General features: G+C 33.9%; 1 pseudogene; it reads right to left on the reverse strand.

Moving 5' to 3' along the window:
• Positions 1–418: 418 nt before the first annotated feature.
• Positions 419–24,560, reverse strand: part of LOC121391878 — a 45,063-nt pseudogene continuing 20,921 nt past the window's right edge.

Consider the following 24,560-nt stretch of genomic DNA (forward strand, 5'->3'; position numbering starts at 1 on the left):
AACTCTGTCTACTAAAAGTCCTTTATCTCTTGTATAATATATATTCATTTACAAATAGCATATCACAATCATATCATTATAATTTTCTGTATATAATATAAGATCTTTCATCTTGTACACATCGGGCTGACTAACCATTAACATAGAATAGGCACAGCTTGACATTTTGGGAGTTGACACATTTGTAGATTTCCCCTAATATCCTAATAATATCCTACAATATACTAGTGTCACATACTTTCTCTGTCTCTCGCTGCTACGTTAGCCCATGTATACAATGTCCTCTCTCTCGTGCTTCTCTGAGGACACATAACTTTACCTTCTCTATGTGCCTTAATAGCCATCTCTAGACACTCTGTAATCTATAGAATGAAGAGGACCCACACCCCTCCCTCCACCTTCAAGTAATTGACAATACCGGAGACATTAGGTTCTGCTAAATGAATTAAATCTGATGGTAGTTACTTCTGGTACTCCGCCCACATTTGTACTGACTACTTGAAGACTACAACATTCTATGTTATGTTGTTAACATACTACTTACCCACACATGCTGCTTCCACTATCGCTATACAAAATGCTTCAGAATGGAAGTATTAAGAAATATATCACCTTGTACTAAAACTATAGGAATAACATATAAAGGGTGTGGTTTGAATATGCTCGTACATTGCGGACCCATTGGAATGAGGAATCATTCCATCTGAGAGTGTGACACGATCTTGTAAGCCAGTTTTCTCTCTAACTGTCCTCAAGTAAACACGTTTTGGTCCATCACCACCTGATCACGTGCAGAGAAAGAGAGTTAAAATAAAATGCATTTTGTAAGACTCACCAATTAAAAATCACATCAGTGTGTCTTTGACAAATTTAGGTATAATAGCGGCTAAAAGGTCTGTTCCTTTACGATAAACTAATCTACTACAATCACTATGGTAACTAAGATCAAGATAAGATAAACAATAGATAAACATCTGCCTTACTCCTATGAGGATTTCTTTTTACTAGGATCAGAATAAAATTATGACCATCAACAGCATTAGGTATGAACATAGACTAGACTGGGAGCTAGTTTTCTCTAAGTATAGTATTTTCTTTACTGAGAAATGACAATGGAGATAATAGTAACTATTAAATTGATAATGATTTAAATAGAGGTGTTAATGATGATAGACAGATTACTAATTAGTTAGTACATGGTCAGTAGGATTATCATAACTGTTAATGAAGAAGGACTCTTTACATAGTGATATAACGCCAACTCTATAGTATATAGTAAGTTTCTTTATTTACACAATGGAGTACATATCATGACTGTGTATTGGTCTATCTGTGATGTACCTGGTATATGATACACAGATCGTGTGATCAATTATCAGAAGAAAAAAACTCAAAGAGTTTGTTAGTCAGAATAGAACTGACATCTGCAAAAACCAAAAGGGAGTGGTCAGTGAAGACAGGTTGGGAGATCCATGATACTACCACTTAACACACTATCAGCACCCAGACCACTGTAAGCCTGTGGGGGAGGAATGTCAATATTGATCTATGGTGTGTTTGCCAAATTTAACATGATTAATTCATAAAATGTATAAAACATAAACCATAAACAGAAACATTTACTCTTCGCCTTGTAGACCACACTCGCTTTTAGCTTTACCCCATGTGCATGAACGAGGGTGACCCCTCTCGCGTTAAAGATATCTCAATTAACGGCAAAGTACTATAGAAGAGGAAAGGTTCCTTCCAAGTAGACACAGGGAAATGGTAAGTAATATACGAAATAATTATCCATACATACATACATACACACACACACACACACACACACACAACACACACACATATCTAAAGATGATATATATAGATATTATATATATATATAAATATATATATATAATAATATATATATATATATTTATATTATATTATATATATATATCATTATATTAATGTCATGATGAGTACTATTGGAATGATTGTGACATTATTAATTACAAACAATTAAAAATTGTTAATGTATACCCTTTAAGTAATTTGATAAGTATCGAATGGTCACTCGGTTACCATAGTGATGAGTAATGACTACACCTGGGTGAGTCCGATAATATTTTGTAATTACATGACACACACACCTTATGTCCACGTAGAATAGCTGCTGAGAAAGTTGATATATATGGTTCTCAACTCCTCCTGTCTTGGGATAGAAGAAATCGGAGACCATACTAGAGAAATGAATAAAATATAGTGTATTGTTAATAATGAACTTGTTACCAAATACAGTGCTTCATTGTTCTCCTCTGTATATCTCCGTAAACTCACTCATTAACCTTATTATTTATTGTCAATGAATTTTAATAAATGTTGTTATTCGTGCAAATTGTATTGTTATTCATTGTGAAGAAGTTCGCAGTTTATTGCAACATTACTAGTTTGATCATGTCAGCTATGGCGATGGCTCGAGTCCATCCTACAAGCACAAGTGCAACAAAAGAAAAGCAGGTTCTTTTCCTCCTACTCATAGTGGCTACTATAAAGATGATTCTGACTATGAAGACATCGAGGATAGCGACAGCGAAGCCTCGTATCACAGCGAAGGAGATGATATCGCCGAGTATTGGGATCCATATTGTAAGCTTATAACTCAGCAATAATAAAACGTATGCGTACATGTGTTTTGTTTTACCCAGTGTATCAATTACAACAACAAGCGCCTAGACCAAAGAAGATAGTTTGTCTCAGATATGTAAGCAAATAATAGATCTTCTTATTAAGTATTTATTTTATTTAGGTGCCCGACCGTCCACCATTCTACAGTGATGAGTATGTTACTGTTTTTTGCTCCTAACTCATAATTTTATTAAAATACTCACATATTTCTCACTATATCTAAAGTACTCTGCATTCTACTATTCTAGGTATCATGGTGCAATTACTAGAGAGAAACTGCTCGACTTTTAGGTAAAGTAGAAGGAAGTTATCTTGTACGCAAAGGACTTAGTCAATCTGGAACCTATAGTCTCTCTTTTATGTGAGTCATTTAAAAGGTTGCAATACCTGTTTGACTGGTTTTGTGTGCAGGTTTGGTGGGTAATGTACGTCATTATCGACTGCATTATGAAGATGGTGAACATTTTGTTGGTAAGTGTGTTTTAGAAAAAATAGAATACTTTTTTCTCTTATTTAAGGAGAGCCCACATTTGACCTATATGAAGATCTTGTAGCAGACGGACTGATTACATTATATATGGAAGATAATAATGTTGAAGAATATTTGAGAAATGCACAAGAGACAAAACGTCAGTCCATTACAGAAGAAAAGAGAGAGATCATCCTCCTCCCTTACCACCAAGGTACTGAACTGTATTAGGAATGATGAATAGAAAGGTCATATACTCATTGGGTAGTCAAAGTGATCTCTAAAGAAATGGAAGTCCCTCCCCAGCTACCATGTTGAAAGCAACAAAGTCTAGCCTTCACTTAGTTTGCCAGCCAGTAAACAGCCACTTCTAGCCACATTTTGTAGCTATCTGGTTTCTCTAAAAATAACTGTTATTATCTTATTACTTTGTTTCACTTTTTAGGAATCCTACAGGCTTAAGAAGTAATTCAGATAATGTAGGATTTCGACAATTTCTGAAGACCTTTACATCAAAATTACATTAACACATCAATAGCTGTAAATGTAAGTAATTAATAGAGAGAGAAGGACATGACATACTTAGCTTCTTTGTTGATATCTAAATATACATTATCTTTAGTGATATGTGACATTTAAATATATTTATTTCCTGGAGAGGTCAAGGTGCTATTAATAACACATACACTCTCTCTTTCTAGGACAAAGAAGCATCTTCTAGACAGGATAGTTCACTTTATAATTATCACATATGAAAACCTCACAATTTCAAGGTATACAGTTTTATTTTATATTGCATGTATATGTCATATGAACAATATTGTATTATATATGGTAGTTTAATTTATATTATCTGTATTATATATACCATATCTATATATGGCATGTGTGATGACTGTATTTAACTGACATTGGTCTATAACTTTTTTGATTTCATATGGTATTATGTAATATAGTGTATATATGTTGTAGTATTATATAATATAATATATATATATTAGAATATTATGTAATATAATAATGTATGGAGTGAATTTGTGCTGTGCTGTGCTGTGCTATGCTGTGTAATGGATTAGAAATTATAGATGGACAGACTGTTGTGTAAAGATGGACAATTGGATATAATTATTGTATTAAGTGACAATAATTTAACAGTTATTACCAAATAGAACATTTATTATATTTATAATTGGCACCAGCAGCTGTCGGCATTGTTCTTTCATGTTGTTTTGTAGATTCATACCTTTTATAATGTACCCTGGTGTGATTTCTGTCGTATTTTATTTGGGGTTTGAGATCTCAAGGCTACAAGTGCAAAGGTTAGTTGTATTTAATTTATTGTTTATTCATCAATAATCACCATGGTTACCCTGCATTAGATTGTGGATATGTGGCTCATAAACAGTGCAAAGATTGTGCTCCACCTGATTGTACTCCACAAAACAGCTGGTGAAGAGAGGTAATTAGATTGTGTGGGTGTTTCTTTTGATACTATTGTCAGCTCTTTTGTCTATAGAGACATTATGGTAATAATAAAAACAATATGTTTTGTTGTGCCAACATTAAAAGTGTTAATATAGTTGGTGTCATAATAGTGTACATCAGTATATTAATTAGTATATTTTAGTATATTGTTAGTATACTAGGACAATTATATTTAGTTAAGATGTTACCAAATATAGACTAATTTACTTTGATCATGTCAATGATGTCATCAATGATTTTTTAAGTTAAATAATTATTTATTTTTAGCATATGGTGTTTGATCTGACTACTCTAGTCAAAATGCATAGTACAAAATACCTATTGTTGTTAGAGATTGTATTGAAGAGTTGGAAAAGAGAGGTATGTGCTACATATAATCTTAACTATTATATATATATATATACTATACCCACCTGCAAATATAGTAACATTATAATATATTATGTCTGAATATTGATGGTCTGTACAGAATACCGGGTAAAAGTGTGGAAATATAGAAATAAAGACTCAGTTTGATCGAGGTGAGAGAGGACAGAGAGAGAGAAAGAGAGAGGGAGTTATTTAGACTTGTGCATAATTTTTTATGGTACAGTCTCCAAATTTGTATGTGTTCCTAACACATGTATCACACTGTATCCTTATCTTGTATGTGTCAGCAGCAGGAAGTACAATGTCTCTGTTTACCAATAATATGACATCTCTCAAGTTGACATTTTATAACACCTTGTCTTTGTTACTATGAGATGCACGCTGATCTGGCCTCATATGATACCCTCATGCAATTGCCGGAGCTTTAAATGTACTTTCGAGAGTTACCAATTCCATTAATAACTTTTGATATTATGACCTAGTTTTTATTGCTGCAAGTAAGTGTTACCAGTTTTAATAACTAGTTTTAATAACATGTTTTCTTAAGGATGTGCCACGACGAGGAAACCTTAAGACTATTCGAGTTATCCTCCACGCTTACCTCCCTCACATTATAACACACTAAAGTTTCTTATGAAACATTTGTACCGGGTAAGTCTAGCTTTGTAATGTTGTCATGACAATCTGGGATGCCCCCCCCTCTCTGTAGAGTTCAAGAACATAAAAAGTCGAATCGTATGGATAGTAAAATTTAGCAGTTTGTGTTTTTGCTTCCATCACTTATGAGACCAGCTGCTAATGCAGACCATTATCAGCCATGATGCAAATTACCAGAACAAAAGAAAATTACAGACCTTCTTATTTCATATTATCCTGGTTTATTTTTATGATGACTAACTATATTTCTTCTCCTAACAATACATACATGTTTTATATCATACATGAACTCTGGATTTTATAATTATTGTCTATATTTCTTTCTCTTGAGTCTCATTCTCGTGTGCTAATCCTCACTCTCATACTACACAGAAATGGGCATTTGTGTATGATTTTGTATATATAGTTTGTTAGTTTATAATTTGACTTATATCACATATATTATACCTTTTATTGTCATGATATCCTGTTGACAAAGAGTTAAATTAATTTATTCGGCGCTAAAAATTATGGTGTAAATAAACTTTATAATAAAATAAATAATCATACAGATGACGTCCGTCTGTTTCTGTCACCATAGAAACAAGAAACAATAATCTTAGAAATCGTCTTTTCCATTGAATAATCTACACTCGAATGTAACCATTAGTGATAAAAAAAGAAACCACACCCACTTTTCCATAAAAAAGAGACACTAAACACATTACAACAAGAGCACAAAAATATACATTGAAGTATCAGCTGCATCTTCCATCTTGTATGGAGCCTAATTAACATAATATCTCCACATAATAATAGGGCTATCTCATTACCATTTCATTAAGACTTCAACAAATAAGAACCTGTTACGAAGATTTTGATGGCAGTTCAAATTGAGAAGGCAGAGGAAGAGGGACTCATAAAAATCTTGTAACAATAACTGTGACAGTTTTGTATCTTCTTTATTATGATCCATGTTGTCATTGAGACAGATAACTTGCGTTGATCTTTACGTACTTCATCTAGTTTAGTCAAGACCTTTGGAAATAATCAAACTAGTTAAATCTGTTTTAGTTTTAATTTACCTTAGAGCTATTATCAACTAACATTTTGAATTGAATTTGATCTTCACTATTTTCCTGATAACTGGATAGGAATAGTTATAACCATTTATATTAATGTACTCCAATCAATAAACACCAAATTATTATAACTATATTAATTAACCTGTACTTATTTTTAGAACTGTAAGCTTTATTAATTTTTTCATCATCAACTCTGAACAGTTTTGCATGAAGTCTTCAGTAACTAAGAGCTATAAAATAAAAGATAAATCATGGACTCAAACTAATACATTTAAGACTCAGACCTATGTCACGTACCAGATCTGGATCGTAATGAGTTTCAAACTCAATAGGATCCACAGAAGGCTTGATGTATTATACAAATTACTACAATGTCTTAACATTTTCTCAAAATCATCAATTTTTACCAGCTGTTAAAGGTAGATCAACAGTTTTTACTAACAATGTTCGCAACTCTCTAACCTGACAAAATACTACAGAAAGAGTTCATATCTCTATACTGTTCGATTTATCACTTACCCTGACTTGTCAGTGTCTAGTTTTTTAAATATATCATGAAGACTTAATGTTTCCTTTTCTTCAATTATGTTAATAAACTATGATAAAGCAATTGCATATCATCAACACTTCGTAACTTGTGATGATTATTCTTGTTCAAACTCATCTTTATATCTGAAACAAATGGGCAGAGATATTTAACTATGTGACCACCCCACATACTTTTTGTTGTAATTCTTCCATTATTTCTTTATTAATCCATATGAGGCATGTGGGCAGGGACTTTACGACTCTTGTGACCATAGGCTCGCGTATAAAGCATGTTCACATGGACGAAGAGAGTCAGCGAAGGTGTCCATTAACTTACGCCCAATTCTATTGGTTATCTGGTAGATATCTGATGGCATGTTTGGAAAGATGTTATAACCGTTCCCATGGCAACCTGCTAGAGGGGAAGTTGTCTGTTGTCATGAGATGACGAGTTCCTTTGTGGGAGATTTCTACATAAGGAGAATCAGTGGTCTGTGTTACTATTTTTAGTAACACTGCTATTTTTAGTGCCACCAATATGACCTTTGTTTCTCCTTACACCTGGTAAACGAGCATAGGTGTCTAACAGTAGAGCTTGCTTTTTAAGGAATCCTTTTTGAGTTAGTTCACCATCTTTAAATTCTTGTATGTATTGTTTTAATTTTGTTGCTATTGGCAACGGTAGAATGGATATGTTAGATAAAGTGTAATTGACAAATGAAATAACAGGAGTTACAGATGAAACAATGTTGTCTAAAGAAAGAGAGAGAGAAATGACATATAATATTTTATAATATTTACTTTTCATTGACCCAGTATGAAATAGTTTTATCGACATCTTGTACTTTCAGTGCTATTGTATCTAGAAACTGTTATATATAGTTAGACCCCTTATTAAATTTACTAATAAGGGTCTGACCTTTTGTTGAGAAGAGTCATTGTAAGTCTGGGAAACTCCACCCATCAATTGCATCTTAGCTAAATGAGCAGAGAGATGTTGTTTCTTGTGACAGTGTCTGCTATGACTGAAAATTGGACCTGAATTGTGACAAATGGGGTGTGGTCATATTTAATATAGTTTAGCCCTCCCTACCTTTTCTCCTGATTTTCCTTTATTATAAAGTGGGCGAGTGAAGTGTTGTATTTTGGAGAATGTGATAGAAAGAGGTTTTGTGTCTTTGTGAAACAATGGCTGTTCTGATAATAGGTGGGAAGAACGAACAGCTGAAGAGATTGTCTGGTTGTGTAAAAATATTAGAAAGATTGAAAAACATGGCTACCGTCTCTAAGAGGATACAAGTAATGATTTAATAGCGCTTATGAGGAGGCAGTCTTACCAAGTGGGATGGTAAATGAGGAATTTTGGAGGAGTACTGGTTGTTATGGTAATACGATATATTTCATGAAAATTATCAGTGCCACAATCTCCGCCATCGTAACCAAACTAGCAACATGTTGCACGCACTGTCGCAATAACGATCACCAACCCAAGTATTAAGACAACCTGGAAAATAATGGATAGAGACTCATCCAATACCATATCACTAAGATTCATTCCAATACCACATACACCTACCAGTACTGCAATAATCTAGACTGTAAGATTGAGTATGAGACCAAAATCTGTCCACCACCCCCCTCCAACTGGCCCAGGTCTTGTAGCATTGATACAATCATCTCCATCCCAATCACATGCTGATACATTGCATGCTTTATCACAATATTTTCATTGATCCAGTTGGAGGGACAACCCTCGGCACAATTAGGCACTGCCCAACTTAAATATATCTGTAATGATAAACACACACCCATTATATATAATATAGTTTAATTGGTGACATACTTTTTTGCCCTCCATCAGGAGTGAAAAAAATCATGTGGCCACACCTCCTACCAACATGACATCCTCATTTAGATAGAGGAACCACCTGTGTTATTAGAGGAATAACATTCAATAGACCCAAATTAAAGGCCTTGTTTACAGAGGACTGGACCCCTTATACAAGGAGGTTCCATTTAAATGACCAAACCTTACTTGCTTAGCCCTGGTATTCTATGTAAGTGTGACTCCATAGATGGTGAACTTGAATGAATGGCAGATGGGACTTGTTCAAAAAGATATCCTTAAAAAAAACTAATAATTACTACTATATTAAAAGGTTATACATACATGATGGTTACTATGGAGATACGTGGGTTATCTAGATTGATCCAGTGAGGTATTTGGCCATTGGTAACCTATGTAATATGACGTACCCAAGGAGCATAACGCTCAACTGATCGTAATGAATAACGTAACTCCTGTAATTAAACAATAATAATGTTATATAATTGTAATGAAACTACCTCATTATCTTGAAATCTATTCTGAGATATGACCATCACTACCTTTTTTTGTCACTATTTTCTAAAAATAGCAAACTGCTAAATAATAACATACATCTTACTCACTAACATCTTTGCCTAATTTCAAATGGCATCCATATAGCATATGTTTTATGAAAGGTTAAACGAGCGATTACGAAATGTTGTATTTTTAGACCATACTCTATCCCAATTACCATCTCGTACTTGAGCCACACCCCACTCCGATTAACTAATTCTACTGTAATAATAATATTATTATATTCTAACTCCACCCCCTCATCTATTACCTCGATATATGACCTGACGTCCAGATCTTTGAGTGTCTCCATTAGCAACCGATGGACCTCTGTATCTCCAGGTAATAGACGAGGAGAATGTAATCATTATAAATTGAGAAGTGGGAACACTCCCCACAAGACTACCATGAAGGTCTAATTAAAATACATATAGGTCAAAGGTTCATATACACTTGGGGACACTACTAAGAACCCCTTGTTAAGAGACATTAAGTCCCTGTGGTTTGATGTAATTAGTGAAGGATCTAAGATATGTAGAAACTACGAGAACATGTAAAAACTTTCTTTACTAATTCTATTATTGTTACCCCTTGATTTCAGTTTCCATATTCGGACACCATATCCAGGATGAAGATTATGACCAGTTAAATTAAAATAAAGTAATTCTTTTATGTGTGTGTGATAGGAAAAAGTTGATGAAATAAGTGGAGAGAGAAAAGAGAGAGATTAGACGCGTCTATAACACGGACATTTCCAAGGGACACAATTTTTTATTTTAAAAGGACATGATTCAACAGCTGGTAAATCACTAAGTACAATATTATTTATAATCCTATTAACAATTATTTTCATAACTACTTCATAGAACTGTCATTAACTGTATTTTTAGCCTCTTTTTTCCTATTAATTGATATATCCTTATAATTATTAATTAATTAATTAATTATGTGCACCTTGTTCCTCAAGTCATTTTATGACGTAGCTCTTTAATTTGTGCCAAAGACGTGGGTCTGACCCATTAACCCATGTGTATACAATATCAATGGTAGATCAGGTGTTAAACTAATAACATAATAAGTTAATGTTTATAATTCAAATAAGACCTCACTATTTTTCAAATGATCGTCCTCCTATGTTGTCATGATATATACTGAATTGTGCAGAATATCTCTCCTTACTCCATTCCAATAGTATCTGTAATGATTGTAGTAAATGGGTGTGGCTAATTCAATGATGCTCACTCTCCAAATTGAAAAGCAGATAGCTAGTACCAGTAAACCTATTATACAAAGTGGCAAACCACGTCTTGAAGATAACCAAGAATACAGCTTTCTCTGAAAGAGCTTGGTAGCTGGCCCTTCCATCTTCTCCTTTGTCCACGTGACGATAGATTTACAAATTTTAATTAGGAAATTCAAAATTTTAAATGTAAGAAGTTATACGGAAAGTTAACTCGTATTGGCATTCTTGTACAATTTCAGAATGTTTCCGTTTACGTCCGTATAATATATCTACTTAGAGGGTAGGTGTGTCTCTCCAGTCATCATATAGACAAAGTCGTGATGAGTACAAACAAAGCAGAAGAAGGTATAAATTATCTAATATATATTTCTTGTTATTTTTTGCCTTATTAGACACTCCAAGGAGCATTGGCTGATCCTAACATGATATGGCAGACATACAGAGCCTGCAAACAAAGAGGAGAGGATGTGGTCAGTTTGTAGTATTACTTTGCATTGTCCATTATTACCTTGATATAGCTTGGCATTTGATAATCTATACCAATACGTGGAAGTGTGGGTTAGAATCCTCCCATCTACATCACAAAATATTCGATTTCGATTGGAGCCACACCTACTTCCAAGTTTAGCGTAATATAAAACATTAATAACTATAACATACATTAGGACCACACCCACTAATAGATTTTGAAGAAACGGGCTAGAATGTTACTTCAGCAAAACCTAATGGAGTTTTATCGGCACTAGAAGATTTTAGCCATACATTTAAATACACAACTAAACCAACAGGCGAATCAACAGGTATTTTGGAGGAAGAAGAGGACAAGGAGGTGATCAAAGGGTAGAGTCCCCTTCGTCAGTTTGTCCAGTAATAACATCTGCATTATGCAGCTAGCATGGTATGAATTAATGTTTATGTTTTTATTTTCTATATTGTATAGTTGTCATGAAAATGTTCCCATTTTATCACACCTCGTGTATTTGGGTATAACAAGTGATATGTTTGTCATTCTTGTCTGACAGCTGTACTATTAAGTTAATGATTGCTCATTCAAACTTATGTAATTTTACTAATTGTTTATATAAAATACACTGTGATCTCTGAAGAGAATATTACGTAAGTACATGTATAGTACATGTAATGTATAATGTTATAGTAAGTCTGGATATATCATTTTATATCATTAATAAGGTATACTAAGTATTAATACAATTCATTAAAGTGATTAGTTTATGTAGTAACTCATTATTATTATTATTATATTTTTTATTAGGTTGTTATTAGAAACTATGGGAAATTGTATGGCTGTTCTTCATGTCCTTGTTGATCCTCGACCAATTGGCTAGCAACTATTTCAATGTATGTGTCTCCCTCTATGTTGCTCACATGCTCATAATCCTTATTTCCACATTAGGAACCAGCCATTAATGGACAGTACCCTCGGGAGACCCAGTTGCAGTGACTCAAGATATACTAAAAAATATTGAATGGTAAGAGATGTCCTTTTAATAAAAATTCAATTTATTTGTGTCTCTCTTTAGAATCATGTAATGATTTAGCTACAGTTTTGGGGGAGTCGTTTTGAGACAGAGTTCCATACTTTGTTGTTAGAGGTTCTACATTTTCTTGGTTCAATTCTATCAGGATCTAAGTAACAATAATAACATTGTATTATTATTATATTGTATTATATTATATTGTATTATATTGTATTATATTGTATTTATATTGGATTTATTATATATTGTATTATATTGTATTATATTGTATTATATTATAATTATATTGTATTATTATATTGTATTATATTGTGCTTGTAGTCTAATTCACAGCTAGCAGCTATGGTTATATCAGATACTCTATTGTGTTCTCTCTTGGAGCCAAGGGAGAATTGTTCTCCACTTCAGTATTGACATTAAGGGTAGCTATACGAATGATTCATGTAATACACTGTTGGGTACCAGAAGGAGGTAAGCAGTTTTTATTAATTGTGCCATTATCAAGGTTTTCCTATAGCTTCTTACTAATATGGATGTTCGAGTGTTAGTTTCTATCCTTTTCAATGTGTTTTCACCTCGGTAAGCCACACCCACTGATGCACCTCCTTAATATTATTTTGTTTACAGATTTAAAAGATGATAATCTTATTCACCACATCCGAACTAGTAATTAGTATATTAGGTAAATGGGTGAGAAAATGGGAGGAGTTTACAGTGGTATTTTATTTTTTTTAGATGGCTTTTTCTTTGTTATGTAATCCACCAACTGATACTGAGGAATTAAGGTGTGGTCTATTATAAATATTATTATCTGTTTTTATATTATTAATATCATAGATAAATTAGTGAATATTGCTGTCATGGAAAAAAGTTGCAGAAGTTTTGAATACTTTAAAAGAAAGTGCCAAAAAGGTTTAAAAACTTGTAATACTAGTTTCACTATACTGGTTTGATTGGTTATATTATTTAGTCACAAGACTTGGGAGTTAGACTATCCTGGTAGTGTATTAAAAGCATATGGGCTATCTTACATATCGGAGTCCTTCATCACAAGATGCCTTTGAACAACGAGTAGTTATGATCGACTAAGAAAACTTCTCACTGCTGTAGCCACACCCACTAAAGAAATACTTGTAGAAGCTCTTAACATTGTAAGAATTACAATTTTCTGTCTATCTGTTTGTTTGTCGTCTGTCTGTCTGTTTTGTCTGTCTGTCTGTTTGTTTGTCTGTCTGTCTGTTTGTCGGTCTGTTTGTCTGTCCTGTCTGTTTGTCTGTCTGTTTGTCTATCTGTTTGTCTGTCGTCTGTCTGTTTTGTCTGTCTGTCTGTTTGTCGATCTGTCTGTCTGTTTTGTCGGTCTGTCTGTCTGTTTGTCTATCTAACCAGTCATTTATCTGTTTTCTTGTTCTCTAGGCTATTGAAGACAATTATTTATCTCCTCAAGAAGATACCATTACAATCCATAATACATCTATTATAGCTATGTTAATTCGATGGTTACCAAGTCTTTCTACTCAACTTTGTAACTGGCTAGGGGCTCAATTATTTGACCTTTGCACCTCAGCTATACATAATCGACAACATTGTTTTTCAGTAGGTTTATTAAGAGTGGTTGTTGAAGTACTAGCATCATCACAATGTTCGTCGCAGACTTATGTAGCTCTCGTGTTGAAGGTAAGAAACCTATGAAAGAAAGGGGAATACCCTGTCGTTATATAGATCAATTAATCCAGTTGGTTGAGGTGTTAGGTTCTCACAGTATTGTTGCAGCTGAATTAAAACAAATTATCGAGCTTTAAGAAATACTGAAGAAACATCTTCCATCTATATTATTATCGTCTTCACAAGCCTTATGTACAATGGCACATTGTTAAGAGGGAGTTACACCATTGTATATTTTTGATCTGCGTCAGCCTGGATCTTATATTTCCATTCCTGATCTCCAAAGTTGGCCTAATAGTGGTTGGGATTTTACTTTTCATGCCTGGGTGTTTGTCTTAATGCTCCATCATCACTTGGTCGCCCAGCTAATCCTGAACTAGGAGAAAGACCAAGATGTCTCGTATGCTTCTACAGGTAAGTAAACATTTCAAGTAGACTTTATATAATTTCTGCCTTTCTAGTTTCTATACTCGTAATGGTATGGGTTTTGAAGCTTTCTTTACAGAAAACATGAACTTTGTGGTTGCCACGACAACCAAGAAAGAATTTCATGCATATATTGTCTACCAAGCATGTTCCGTTCAAGTGAATGGGTAAGACATCAATATATCACAGGTCATGTGACCTCTTCCTTTGTTAATATAGCATAGTATATGTATTGTACATCATAATATCACAGGTCATGTGACCCTCTTCCTTTTGTTAATATATAGCATAGTATATGTATTGTACATCTTCCTATCAAAGAAACTATGGAGTAGAGTAAAGAAGTTATTGTTTATATTGATGGGAATCGAGCAGGATCATCTGAAATGAAAGCTCCTGGTCTTGCTGATGTGAGTTTTTTGTATGATGTCATTATGATGTCAATTCGTTTCTATAGAAACAGTACAATTATTGTTATATTGGGTCAAATTATTATAGTATGCAGAGACGAACTGTGTCAGTTGTTAGTACATCAGATGGATTGCAAAACGAACAAGACCCAGACTCAGGTTAATTAAATGGGTGTGGTTTAATGGTGTGATCACACATTTATTGATACAGACCACTGATCAGGATTCTCTTAATCGTTCCATGACTCAAACTGAGTCAGTACAATACCTTCTTATGAAGTAGAAGAAAGGTGGGGAAATGGAAGTCATCTGAGTGGTCTCTTGAGCTCAATATGTATATTCTCTGAAACTTTATCTGCTACTACCATACAGGTCCTTTTTAATTATGGTGGGTGGAGTCTATTTGTATGACCACACCTTATAATTAAATCTCTTCTAGGACCTAATCACAATCATTGTTTCAACCTCATTGTGACAAGACTTCAGAATTAGCTAATAAAGTCTTGGTCTATTATCATCCTAAGGTAATGAATATAAATATATAATTAATTTATTGACTCCACCCCTTAATTATAGGCATGTCGTGATGGTCACTGTATCAATTTATCTCCTCAATTTATTAATGATTGTAAACTTAACGGTTTGTTCTTAGGACAACCATATGTCACTTGGGATGTCAAGGTATGTGTACAATGTACTGGTTGTCATAGATACCATTTCTTTATTGGATTGTTGAGTTCTTTGGGAGGGGTGGAGCTCCTTTTTCCAATCCTAGAACAAGTAGACAATCCTTTGAAACAATTTATTGGACAAAATCAATCTAAAGTTACTAATGATGTGTGGGACAGTAATTTGAGCTCATTATTTAATAGTAATTAAGGAGTGTCACTCTAGGCATTTTATTTGTTTTGTAGAGAAAGAAGGAGCTGCTGCATTTCTCCATCTTCTGATAGCCATGTTAGATGGGCTGCCTCACTAACCAGAAGTGTTCTTCTTACGAGAAGGACCTGCTGTCGTTGGAGCACTTTTACAAAAAGTATTAAAATTTTAAAAATAGTGACTTATTATACTTCTGCCAAGGTATCTCCTTGTCTGCTGACTCAGCAATTTTTGTCCTGCAATACAACGGATTACAGAGCTATTTAGAGATAACAATAATACTGAAAAATTGTATGAATTGAACGCCATATTTGTTTGAATTTCAAGATTTGGAGTCGACCTAATGTTAATGTACGCAAAGGTAGGAAAATAAGACTTAATAATGAATACACACACACCACACACACACACACACCACCACACACACACACACACAGCCACACACACACACACACACAACACACACACACACACACACACACACCCACACACACACACACATGATATATTTCTTTTATTAGAACATTTACAATATATTTCAACACTCATTTCTGACAAACCTGATTATCATAAACATTTTTCGGTGTTCAGTTTATCTTGGATGTTATGAGAGTATATTATAGTTGTAATGGTATACCCATCTTGGACTATCTGATGATGTCATTGTCCCTCTGAGTGAAGATGAATACTCAAATAATTCCTAGTGCTCTCATTAGTATTATTAAATTGTATTTAATGAACCTAGTTACTAAGAAGATGTTGGAAGTATTTTAAATTTTATGACATCATTGTCAAGACAATTCATTGGTCAGTTATAATTAGTTTTGCTATCTGAAATAATCTCTCTCTCTCTCTCCTCTCCTCTCTAATTCTCTCTCGTCTCTCCTCTCTCTCTCTCTCTCTCGCTCTCTCTCTCTCTCCTCTCTCTCTCTGATGTAGCTTGAAGAATTACTACGACTTCTCTTTAATCTTTTAACAAATGCTCCTAGTCAAGATAGTTTAGCTCAATTACTATGGTCAGATGGTCTCCCTCTTCTTGTGTTAGTACAAGCTGAAAACAGTAACATACGACTATTGGCCATCAAGGTCTGTTATAATAGTTATTAATAGTTAATGGTAGTTATTAAGCAGCTAATACTAGTCAATATTAGTTACTTGTTTTTTGTATTATAGATTATTACCACATTAACGAAGATGTGTCGACATATTGTTAATGGTCCTATATATACCAGTGTAGAGTCTGGGACTTTAGCTGGTAAGTAGTTTGATAAATGGATGAATGGATGGATGAATGGACAGCTAGATAAAAATGAATGGATGAACAACTAAATAAATAAATCAATAGACAACTAGAATACATGTTATGGACAGACAGTTTGTCATGTTATATTTTACAGCTGCAGTTTGTCAGATGGCACAATTTGATATTCCTTCAAATGTTGTGTTAGCTCTTCTTGAATTATGTACTGCTAAATCTAATTCTGATCTAACAGGTTAGTCTAAAATGACCACACCCACACATGATGACCCTTTTCCCTTCAGATTACATCAGTAATATACCACTCTATCTGTCTGTATTACATTTGTTGCGTAGAGCACATTGATTGTTCGGCATACAATATGTCATCAAGTCATCTCTTTACTTCATCTCAACTCTTATCATATTGATGATATTGCAAGCCATCCTGGCTGGGAAAGTTTTGTTTCTATGGCTTCTCTGTACCCCCGACACAAAAGGAGACGTGAAATCAACTGAAAATCATTTCACAACAAACACAGATGAAATTTGTGTACCTGTTTAATCAAGACAATCCATCCAGTTGTCAAAATTGAGGGGTTATCAATGTTAAATTGGTTGAATGTCTGCTATGAAGATGATGACATTTGTCGAACTTTTGCTGTTGTCACAGTGGGGAAACCATTGGTTATATTTTGTGGCACTTATCAAGTAAAGAGAACCAGGGGTGTGGTTGACATGGGGATGTATCTTTGCTTCCCTTGACATGTTTTGCTAAAATACATTCTCTTATTGTAACCAGATCATATTATAAAACAGAGGTAAGAAGGATGACCTTTGACCTCCAATATCTATATTAACAGATTGTTCTCACTGCTTATCAATGCTATAACATTGGAAGCTAAAACACCTGGTAAGCCCGCCCACTTCCCACACTCTTCATTAATTTTTAATCAGGTGCATCACGAGCACTTTTAATGGAACTCATTTTACAATTAACACAACTTTTTGAGATATTTGTTGTCAGTTCATATCCATCTTGTTTTTGACAAACAGTGGTAATTATGACCTCTCCTTTGACCTTTGTATCTCTCCTTTGACCTTTGTATCTTGACCTTTTAGTGGATGAAATAGAGCAGTCAATGGATACGATAAAAGAATGTAGTCATAATATTGCATTAGAAATCAATACCGACATTGTTTATGTTGAGGTCAGTTATATTGTGTGGTATTATTATATGTTATAATATAATAGCTATTATCTCAATATTTGGATATGATGAATGCAATACAATTGTTTACTTGTCAATGCTATGAGGCAGAAGAGTTGAGTGTTCTTCAATCTGTAGTACGAATATTGTTGGCTTGTATGAAGTGTACTGTTCATGATGTAAGATAGATAAAAATATCTTTTATATCTGTCTGTATCTGTCTGTCTCTGTCTCTGTCTCTCTGTCTCTGTTCTCTCTCTCCTCTCTAGTATTATGTTATGGGTAGCACTAGGTTACTTAGTATTATACAAACTGGTAGTATGGATAATCACGATATTTTTTTTGTTTTAAAAACATCTCAGTTCTGTCATGAGATGTTGTATTCTCAGTCCAATCAGGAAGGTAAGTAATTGTCATGACAACACAACATCTCTTTCTCTCCAGATTACACAGAACATATTGCAGCTGTTATACGTGAGATTCTCCTCAAATATCATGATGTATTGGAACTCTCACGTTGGCTTCAAATATTCCAGATGTTACTAATAGTCCAAGTTTTAGACAGGAACTAATTAATTATGTGGGCGGAAAGGAATGGACTGAATATCATGAGAAAGTGGTAAGAGAATGGATTAATAAATACACACAATGGATGAATGAATGGACAGATGGATAGCTAATGTTATTAAATCTTTATTTTTTTTACAGCTGGTACCTCATGCTAATAATTATAATATTGTATTATTTCCATGGCTGTCTTTGAGTGCTAAAAGAAGAAAAGAATCACTCAATTATTATTTAACTAGTGAACAAAAGAGACGAAGTGCTCTTTGCTCTGATTTACAAGATTATCAAGAACATATACTCCACCTTACTTTGAAATAAGAGAAGAAGAACAAAAGAGACACAAAAGTGTAGACAGTTTATGTCGTAATGAATTATTATCAACTTTACTTCGATGGAGGTCTATTCGTAAGTTCTATACTGGAGAGAGGGGGGCGTGGTCTAGCAGGTATGCAAACTAACTATACTAAATGACAATGGATAATATTATATTATTAGAACTCCGACCCATATTTATGGGTCTTAGTCGGACTGAAAAATTTCTCAAGAATGAGAATGAAATTGGCTCGTATGTACACTAGTAATAATCATTCTGATGCAGACTGAGAGATAGGACATGTCCCTATAAGTCTAGGTTCATATGTCCCTATATGTCCCTATATGTTCCTATATGTCCCTCCCTATATTCCTATATGGTCCCTATATGATATTTCCTATATGTCCCTATATGTTCCTATATGTCCTATATGTTCTGATATGTTCCTATATGTCCTATATGTTCCATATGTCCCTATATGTTCTATATTCCTCTATATGTTCCTATATGTTCCTATATGTCCCTATATGTTCCTATATGTCCCTTATGTTCTATATTCCCTATATGTCCCATATGGTCCCCTATATGTTCTGATCTGTTCCTATATGTCCCTATATGCTATATGTCCCTATATGTTTCCTAAATGTTCCTATACAACCCCTATATATGTCCCCTATATTTTCCTATAATGTTCCATATGTCCCTATCCCTATAAATGCTATATGTTCCCCCACCCCCCTATATGTTCCTATATGTCCCCTAATATGTCCCTATATATTTTCTATATGTCCCTATATATGTTCCTATATGTTCCTATAGTCCCTATATGTTCCTATATGTCCTATATGTCCCTATATGTTCTATATGTGCCTATATGTTCTTATATGTGCCTGTATGTATATTTAGTTACAAGATGGCAATGTTCCTCAACCATCTCATGAAGAAGACAAAACTTAGTAGCTAAAGCTACTCGTACTACTGATATTAGTTATGATGAAGATGAACAATTATACAACACAAACAGAACAACTACATCAACTTCAAAAAGAAAAAGAACATGAAGGAGAACTAGCGTCAAAAGAGGTAAGTGGGCGGAGAGCTTTATATTAGTGGGTGGAGTATATGGTCAAATATAGGAAGAGGAGAAGGAGAAAGTGATACGTACTGAAAAATGCAACCTCATCATGTTAATGGATTGTGTCCCAGGAAGATTAGAAATCACTAACAAACATATTTCTTTTTTGCCGAGCACCTTCACGATAAGAAAGAGCTCATTAACTGTATGTAGAATTATTAATGGTGTGGTTGTGTTACATTTGACTCCACCCATTTAAAGGGTATACACCTGAGTTCAAGTGTGGCTCTAGCTGATCTACGTGAGATTCCATTCTCGTCGTTTTAACATGTCACGAACTGCTATGGAAATTTTCTTAGTTGATCAAATACAATTATTTCCTCAACTTTCAAACAAGAAAGTAAATGTATCAATTATTTTAAAAGTATTTATTTTATATACTTGTCTTTTTAGATTGTCCAGCGTATTATAGCAATATTCTTTCTCTCCGCCCACTATTTGAACAGAGTAGGGATTCACAAACCATCCAAGTTACTCCAGACAGCTGGACTGACTGAAGTGAGGAGAACCCTACTAATTTAAAATTTAATTAATTTTTATAGAAATGGGAAGGAGGGAGAGATAAGTAACTTTGATTATTTTGATGCAACTCAATACAATTGCTGGACGTACTTATAATGACCTTAATCAATATCCTATTGTGAGTACTAATGATCACATTATAGGCATGTGACTATATTGTCCGCCCACCATTTCCTTGGGTTATACGAGACTATACTTCTAGTGAGTTAGACCTTACAAAACCAGATACTTACAGAGATTTCTCAAAACCCATGGGAGCACAGAACCTGCACTTTGGGAAGGTTTAAAAACAAAGTATGTTGAATTTTAATTTAATGAGTTGAAGAAATTATTTCTGATATTCATATAATTAGATACAAAGAGTTGCAGGACCCAGTCCTTGGTAGTTTCCATTATGGTTCACATTATAGTAATGCAGCTGGTGTCTTACATTATCTTATCAGATTAGAGCCATTTACTAGTCTACATATTGAGTTACAAGGTGGTAGGTTAAGTGCTTAATTATTTGACAAACCTGTTTTATAAACCTGTTAGATTTGAGTAGCTGATCGTCAGTTTATCTCTATAACCAAGTACTTGGCAAAATGTTTTTGGTGGAAGTTTCTGATGTCAAAGAACTCATACCGGAATTCTTTTTTTCTGTCCTGATTTTCTTGTTAATGTCAATAGTTAGTCCATTTTTACCCAGTGTATAGATCCATTAAAACAGTATATATAATCCATTAAACAGTATATGTATCCTTTAAATCAGTATATGTATCCATTAAAACAGTATATGTATCCATTTGTGTTTTTTTGTTGTAGAGTTTGATCTTGGTATAAGACTCCATACTGGTAAAACTATTGATGAAGTTGAATTACCTAAATGGGTCATGGACCTGATGACTTTATACAAAACACAGACAAGCTTTAGTTCGTTATTAATAATATAATTATTAATATTATAATTATTATCATTTACATTAGGAGTCAAAGTATGTATCTCAACATTTACATGAGTGGATTGACTTAAATTTTGGATACAAGCAAAGTGGAACAGAAGCTGAGAAATCTCTTAATGTATTTCTCGCAAGTTATTCATTATGAAGGTGTGTATGTGTGTGTGTGTGTGTGAGAGAGAGAGAAAGATGAGAAAGAGAGTGATTGTAATATTACTGTCTTCATAGAAAATGTTAATCTGGATGAAAATGAAGGATGATAAAGAGAGAAGGAAGAGTGGAAGCTATGATAAATATTTTGGACAGACTCCCACTAAACTATTTAATGTGAAGTTATTTATGACATAATTGATTTATTTTTTTTAATTGATTAATATGAAGGAGCCACACCCAAAACGATGGACAGTAGAACAGGCTAAGAGAATCCAGGACGAGGGTACTTGGGAAGGTAGCCGGAGGACACAAATCAACTATTTGAGGAAAATTAACCAAGTTAAAAGCTTACAGTGTGGATGTGAGTACTATTTTCATAACCTGTTTTAAACTGGTCTTAAAACCTGTTAGATATCAGTAAATGGGACAAATACTGTCTCTGATGCTGTAGTATTTGTAGGTCACACCCACTATTCAAACTCGTGCTCTTCTTGTTAGTGGCACCCTGAGCAGCTGGTATAATCCTCACTTCATTTATATTCTGTAATATTATATTTGCTCCACCCATTTTTAGGTTACCATAACGAGTTGTGGTTTGTTAAATGTCCATGGCTGGTTGCCTTTCTCTAATGCAAGAAGTCGTCCCTTCCTTTTCAATTGATCCCAACACTTCACTTTGATAAGTCAGTTTAAAAACACACCCATTTTATATTTACTGACCACACCTCCTCTTAGATCTCGTTGGCTACGATGTTGGTGCTCCTTTTGCCCAAGACATCATTTGTTATTTAATCCACATATTTTTTCCTCTCCTCCTAACATAAACTCCTTGTCACTGGAGGCCATGGGATAACAGTTTGTAGAGTATTTTTTCTTTAGATAAGGAAAACTATTGAACGCAATGATCATCAGACTGGTATACTATTTATATATCTACTACTACTATTCTATTATTGATTGTATAGATATTGTAACTTGTATGGCATTGGACAAAGCTGGTACAGGAGAACATCTTATTACAGGGTCAAGGGACACAACTTGTGTTGTCTGGAAGTTTAAAAATGATGTAATGTTTAACTATAGCAACATTGTAATTATCTTTACTTTATAACTAGGAACTTATTAAGTTGCCCGTTAGTTACCTTATATGGTCCATGACTCTGAAGTACTCTGTGTTGATATTAGTACTGAACTAGATATGGTAGTTAGCGGAGCTAAGGTGGGTGTGGTTTTGACTAGTTTGAACTGACTAACCTGTTTTTTCTTGTATCTAGGATGGTTCATGTATAATACATACAATACGAGGTGGTCAATATCTCATACACTCTAAGACCAAGAGGACGTCATTCATGTGTAAATACATCAAGTTATAATATCTAGTCATGGTAAAGTTCTTGGTATTCTCAGGGACCATTAGGAAAAGGCCAGAGTGAGTTAATTCATCATACATTGATCTATTGTACTTTACCTTTGTATCTATATTTGTATAGCCTCTCTCAGTACCTCCTTGTCTTCATCTTTATACTGTTAATGGCAAACTGTTACAAGAGAAAAGAGTTAGCTGAACCTCTTAATGGTGTAGTCATTGTTGATAAATACATCATACTGGTAATGACAAAAGGATTCCTCACCTTTAGAGATCTTTCAACGTACGTTATCACTCTTTATTATCTCTATATCACTATAGCAACCATATTATCATAGCAACCACATCACCATAGCACCATGTTATAATAGTATATGTAATGATTTGCTTTCACTTTTCGTTCTATAGCTACGGACAGCAGAGTAGTTTTAATTTTATTGGTATCAATAAGATGTATATCTGTTGTCTTAGATCATCAGTCTAAAGTTTGTACACATTTATTGGTTGGTTTAAACAATGGTAAATTAATTATTGTGTCTGTTAAAGATTAATTAATAGGTCTGTTGTTTCTTTGTAATTACTTTTATGTTACAAATTATATTTATTAATTATATTATTAATTCATTGTAATTTTTTGGGCAACTTGTAATGATATGTTATTTTTATTTCTAAATTTTTAAATTTTACTTGATGATTGAAAATAAAATATTTAACCCCTTATTGCACAAGTAATGGCAGGAGACGAAGTTGCAGTGTCCTTTGGAACAGCTTATGACCATTTTTCAGAGAAGAGGAGTTTGTTCTTTGATAATACATTACCTCATATTTTGAGAGATTTTAGAGCCGTGAGGCAGCTTGGAAAAGACTCATAGGTACAATTGCTGATAAATGTTTTGATATTATTCCTATTTAGTGATAGTTGACAAATATCAAGAACAGCCCACACCTACTTGATCACATTTAGGTAGAGTTTTTTTGGTCATGGTGATAGTCGTGTGAAAATCTGAATTTATAGAACTTATCATTAGCAATTATTTTCTGTTGTAAGGCAAAAGGGATGCCCCCACACCCATACTTGTTCACGAAGCATTCAAATATATTTACCTGTTTACAAAGGTATTTGTTACTAATGTACCATGTTACCAATGTACCATGTTACAAGTGTACCATGCCGTAATCACGTCACAATGTACCATGTCACATTACCATGTTACACAATGGTACCATGTCACCAAATGTACCAGTCACAATGTACCATGTCATAATGACCAGTTACCAATGTACCAATGTCACATGTACCATGTTACCCAATGTACCATGTTACAATGTTACCATGTCACAATGTACCATGTCACAATGTATTCATGTTCACTA

Source organism: Gigantopelta aegis, unplaced genomic scaffold (assembly GCF_016097555.1).
Source record: "Gigantopelta aegis isolate Gae_Host unplaced genomic scaffold, Gae_host_genome ctg3051_pilon_pilon:::debris, whole genome shotgun sequence".
NCBI lineage: Eukaryota > Metazoa > Mollusca > Gastropoda > Neomphalida > Peltospiridae > Gigantopelta > Gigantopelta aegis.